This window comes from Mus caroli, unplaced genomic scaffold (assembly GCF_978045245.1).
Source record: "Mus caroli unplaced genomic scaffold, Mus_caroli_1 scaffold_16, whole genome shotgun sequence".
In the NCBI taxonomy this organism is placed as follows: Eukaryota; Metazoa; Chordata; class Mammalia; order Rodentia; family Muridae; genus Mus; species Mus caroli.
In genome coordinates, this window is record NW_028227271.1 from 29,692,410 (window position 1) to 29,698,409 (window position 6,000).

The following is a 6,000-nucleotide window of genomic DNA, read 5'->3' on the forward strand; positions in this document are numbered from 1 at the left end:
TGCAGAGAACTAACTAAACCAGCAGCTACTGCGTCTCCTGTGCTGATGGCTGGAGAGTGAGGGAAACTCACGTTGGGCTTCAGACTGAGCTCTTTCATGGTTGAACCCTTTCTACATGAAGCTCTGGGGGCTGGAGCTTGCCCAGGTTGTATACACTTCAGCATTATGCTGTAAAGTACACTCGTTTAAAGTGCCAGTGCTTGTCACTTATGGCTTATGAGAGAGAGAGAGAGAGAGAGAGAGAGAGAGAGAGAGAGAGAGAGCATAGCCTCTCTGTTGTGTTGTACATGATGGGCCAGGGAGAGCTTGATCTAGGAACAGCTGGCATGTGTCAGGGCTTCTTCAAGATAGGGACAGGTGCTGGCCCCAGTGCTGTAGTGAGGAGAGAAGCTAGGTCACCTCATAAAGAGTCAGGAAAGCCCCCTGGTGGAGGTAGCACTGCAGCTGAGCAGGGATCCAGGAAGGAGGGCATGAGACAGGGTACAACAGGCATGAAGGGGCAGCAAGGACTCGGTGACAACTGTCAGGAATTCAGATGGTGGTGGGAAGAACCCCCAGAGACTGGGATGGTGAGGCCACTTAGGAGAGAGCTTGGTGCCAGGCATCGAAGTTTAGATCTGATTTGGAAAATGATGGCAGAGGACTCAGATAATAGACCTTTCTCCTCCTCCTCTACTTCCTCCTCCCCCTCTTCCTCTTCCTCTTCCTCTTCCTCTTTCTCCTCCTCCACTTCCTCCTCCTCCTCCTTTTTCTCCTCCTCCTCTTTCTCCTCCTCCACTTCCTCCTCCCCCTCTTCCTCTTCCTCCCCCTCATCCTCTTCCTTCTCCTCCTCCTTCTCTCCCTCCTCCTTCTTTTCCTCCTTCCTCTTCTCTGTCTGGTGTATGTGCAAGTGGGTAAGCCCATGCACCTGCATGTGTAAGCCAGAGGAAGATGCCAGGGCTGTCTCTGTTGTTCTTCACATTATTTTTTGAGACAAGGTCTTTCACTGTGCCTGAAGCTTTGTTTTGTCTAAGCTGTCTCCACCCTCCAGTTCTGGGCTTACAGGCATGCACAGCCAGCTGTCTCCACCCTCCAGTTCTGGGCTTACAGGCAGGCACAGCCAGCTGTCTCCACCCTCCAGTGCTGGGCTTACAGGCAGGCACAGCCAGCTGTCTCCACCCTCCAGTGCTGGGCTTACAGGCAGGCACAGCCAGCTGTCTCCACCCTCCAGTGCTGGGCTTACAGGCATGCACAGCCAGCTGTCTCCACCCTCCAGTGCTGGGCTTACAGGCATGCACAGCCAGCTGTCTCCACCCTCCAGTGCTGGGTTTACAGGCATGCACAGCCAGCTGTCTCCACCCTCCAGTGCTAGGTTTGTGGGCATGCACAGCCATGCTGGGCCTTTAAGAAGGTGCTGAGGATGTGAATATACTCTTGATTTTACAGAAAGCTCTCTTCCCTGCTGAGCCATTTCCTCAACCCCAGGGCTTTCTTCTTAAACTGTGACCTGCATACCTAATACAACATCTCAGACACACCAGGAACTCAACCAGTATCCACTTAATGGATGGATGGGTGGCTGGATGATGGGCGGATGGGAAACAGATAGATGATGAATGGGGGTGAGAGCTGGGGTATGGGTGGACCCATGGGTGATGAATGGGGAAGGTGCGAGCATAAGTGGTTAGGATTGTTGGTGGACAGGGTGGGAGACAGGGTGTGTGGGCAATGTGGATGGTGGATGAGTGGGGTGGCTGATGCTTGGTGAATGAGTGAATGAGTGCACTGTAATAGGCCAGGAAGGGAGAGACATGGGCCTTCTTCCTCTGTAGCTCCCAGAGCCATGTGACAGAGGACAGGGTGGCTCTTTGACGGTTGTATCCTTTCTTACAGGCAGCTCCAGGGGCTGAGCTTGCTCAGGCTGGTAACCTCTCATTCCTATGTGTGAAGTGTGCTCATTTAAAGTGTCCCAATGCTTGTCACTTATGGCTTATAAGGGGGTAGGGAAGAAAGGAGGGAAGGAGGGAGGGACAGAGAGGGAGGAGGAGGAGGAAAAGAAGGAGGATGAAGAGGAAGAAGAATAGAAGAAGGAGGAAGAAGAGGAAGAGGTGGAACAGGAGGAAGAGGAGGAGAAGGAAGATGTGGAGGAAGAAGAGGAGGAAGAGGAGAAGGAAGATGAAGAGGAAGAGGTTGTGTGGAGTTAGGCAGGATATCCACAAACCATGGCTAGGCCCTGGTTGAAGAATTGTCTAGTGGTAGCCAAATCTGCAACTGGCACCTGCTCTACTTTGCCAGCCCTGGCCCCCATCCATGGCTACGACTCTTCTAGGAGCCTTATCTCAGAGCTGATTCAGGGCTTAAGGCAGAGTGGCTTCCTCTCCTGACGAGTTTGCTGTTAAACATACCCATAGTCTAGCACGGGGACAGGTGCTCAGTGTTCCTGGATCACCACCGTTCTTGCAGGAGAGAAGCACAGAGTAAGATTGGTTTTAAAGGTCCTCGGAAGAGGGAAAGCACAAGGAGGTCGTCCATAGGTGTGGCCCCGCTAAAGTGCTGGTGAGGTGGCACCCTGCTTCCAAGGTCCCTGAAAGCTATGACTAGGCATCCCCACAGCTGGTAATGTCTTTGACTAGTCACTGTAGCTGCATCATAAGGAGAGAGGCTGTGGGCAGCTGGAGCCCAGGTAGAAGGTCTGAGGCAGGTAGTGCAGGCTGGACAGCCCCAGGGTGGCCTCAGACACATCTCTAAGGTGAGGCAGAAGGTCATCACCCTAATGCTGACAGAGAGCGTGGGGTCCCTGCCATATCATACCTCTGACACTTCCTGATGAGCCAAAAGGTTTTCATGCCAAGAATGAAGCCTGTGATGTGGTCACTATCCCTGAGGATTCCAGCGCTGAGTGGCCTGTGACAGACATCCCAACCTCCCTAGGGCCCCTGAGCTATTGATATACTTTTTTGCGATAGAGGCAGAGACTTCTAGACTCTCGGCTGGATTCTCAATACTCCAGCAAGTGCTCCCCTAGTGCCCCAGAAGGAGTCAACCCTATGCCACTCTAATCTGGATTCTGGCTTCCAGAACTGGAAGACACATTTGTCACGTCCCTGTCACCCAGGTACAGTTCTCATCCTGGCAGCTCCAAAAGATTGACACCCCCATCCCACCCCCAACCAGATGACTCCCTCAGCCCTGCAGAAAGCTTGGAGCCATGCACCACACTGTCCCTTCCCACTTCTGTCCTGTGACCACCATACTATGCCCACCATCAAGGCCACCACCACCTCCCTGCGTCTTGATCATGGGGTCCCTCCCCGAGGGCAGTGCTGGCATTCTGTGACTTACACAATCACCACACAGTTCAAAGGGATGTCTATGAACATTATTTACTATCATCCCTGCCCCCAAGAGACATGTGGTCCTCTCTGAAGGGCCACATAGAGTTTTCCTTGGCTTCCTGGCCTATCTATGTCTGCCCTTTCTCTCCCTGGTCTGGATGGTATTGAAAGTACACACTGGCTGCATCTGTGTGGGTACTGGACACTGAAGGTGGCTGTGCAGGGAGATGCTGTCCCATTTATCCAGACCCCGTCCTTCCCTTTGTTCGAAAAGAAGATACACGCCCAGATGTGACAGCACAGCAAATCTCTCTCCTCTCTCTCTCTCTCTCTCTCTCTCTCTCTCTCTCTCTCTCTCTCTCTCTCTCTCTGATCCCCAGATAAGCTGTGGATTGCAGCTCCTGCCATCTCTCTATCAGACTTTATTTTGTCATAATAGGGGGAGGATGCAGCTGGTAATGACCTGTGACAGCTGCTATACTGATATTCACAGTCTTGGAGACAGAGACAGACAGAGAGAGAGAGAGAGAGAGAGAGAGAGAGAGAGAGAGAGAGAGAGAAACTCTTGATAAAAGTCTGATTGAAGATTAGTAGTTGTTAGCTGACAGTTCACAATGAGCAGGCTGCATAGCCCAGCTGCTGAGCTGGTACCCAGGAGGGACCACAGAGTTCATGCAGGGTCGTGGGAGAGCCCGGTGCTCCACTGACTGATACAGGCACCTAGGCAGGGGCATTTGGAGATTTCTGGTGTAGAGAAAGCAGATGGAAATTGTTTGGGGTCTCTTTATTTATTTATATGCCACCATGTTCCAAGACGGATTTTAAAAGGCTTAGAAATTGCTTTGTATAGAAGCCTGGATAATCCTCGTGCTGGTTGCAGGTGGGTGTAGCTTCTCCAGCTGCTGCCTGGTGGGAGGGGCCGGGAGCTGAGCAAAGGGGTCAGACCTTCACTGTCTACGGATTACCAGGAACCTGGATTCACTGAGTTTCAGTGATCAGTCCCATGTTGGGTGGTAATTGGGAGGCAGAGCTAGGAAAGATCATTCATTCATTCATTCATTCATTCATTCATTCATTCATTCATTTGTTTAATCACACATCGTCTCTGGACTTCTGTTTACCAGAAGAAAATAAGACTAGTTTGAACCTCAGGGAAGTTATCTTAAACACAGGAAGCATAAGTTGTGCCCAGAATCTATGTGGTCAGCTTCACTCACCTACCCTGAGGGCTGAGGGCAGAGGACACACAGGAAGCTGTGCCTGGAAGAGAGGAAGGCGTGATCCACAGTGGTGGGTGCCTCTGGGCGGCAGAAGTTGGACCACATCTATTTAGCCTGTAAAATGCCTCAGAGTAGAAAGGGAGATGACCTTGGCAGGGGCTTGCAGGGGCAGCATCGGGCGGGGCCTGCAGTGAGCTCTGTGTGATGGCTGTGTGGGGCATAGCTGTGGGCCTGTGGGTCCTATTATATATAGTGTGTAAACAACAGAGTCAGTCGGTGCAGCGATTCCCTGTGGCTGCCCTGACAAATGATCACAAAGCTTGTGTCTTAAGAAACAGGAACTTCGGCTCACATCACCCCAGAGGCTGGAAGTCTGAACTCAAGGTGTCCGTGGTCCAAGCTCCTGTCTCTCTCTCTCTCTCGCTGCCCCCAGTCTCTGCTCTCTCCCACCTGGTTGTGATGCCTGGGATACTCTAAATTCAGGGTTCTCACTTCAGGTCTTTAATTACATCCACAAAGACACTTTACCAATTAGGCTGCTTTTGGAGGTTCCAGACTTGAGGGCATGGGTTTCTTTTGGGGAAGATATTGCTCCCAGCAGTATAGGTTGCAAAGCAAGTAGATAAATGAAAATAGTCAATATGGAGGGTATGGGTGCACAAGGCAAAGATGAAGCTGGCCCTTTAAGTAATAGTAGCCAACTGGGTACTGTAGCACAACCTTTAATCCCCGTTCTCAGGGGCAGAGAGACTAAAGTATCTCTGTGAGGTTTAGGCCAGCTTGGTCTGCATAGTGAGTTCCAGGACAGCTAAGGGGACATAGGGAGACCATGTCTCAAAACAAAAAATAACAGTCTAAAAAACATAGATTGCCTTAGATTGTCTTCCTAGTGGGGCTTCGGGGTGTACGAGGGAGTGGCATAGGGGCTCAAGCCAATCACAGAGTGGAGACTAGCCAATAGCAACAGGCCCAAGGCCAGTCTGAAGGTTCCTCTGTAGAGATTTGCTGCCACAGTGTGTGTGTGTCCATGCATAGGTTCACACCTTGGAGATTCTCTCTCTCTCTCTGTCTCTCTCTTTCTCTGACTCTCACTCTCTCCCTTCATCCTCCTCTCTTTGTCTGTCTGTCTTTCTCTCTGTCTCTGTCTCCATCTCTCTCTCTCTGTGTGTGTGTGTGTGTGTGTGTGTGTCTGTGTGTGTCCATGCATAGGTTCACACCTTGGAGATATTCTCTCTGTCTCTCTCTCTGTGTCTCTCACTCTCTCCCTTCATCCTCCTCTCTTTGTCTGTCCGTCTTTCTCTCTGTCTGTCTCTGTCTCCATCTGTGTGTGTGTGCGCGCGCGCGCGCGCGCGCGTGCGCGTTTGCACACAAAAGATTCATGACCCTAAAAACACAAACTTAGATTCTCAGTTCAGTGAAGGAAGTTCACAGGGAGACAAGGATGCTCCTTTGGCTGGAGGACAGGA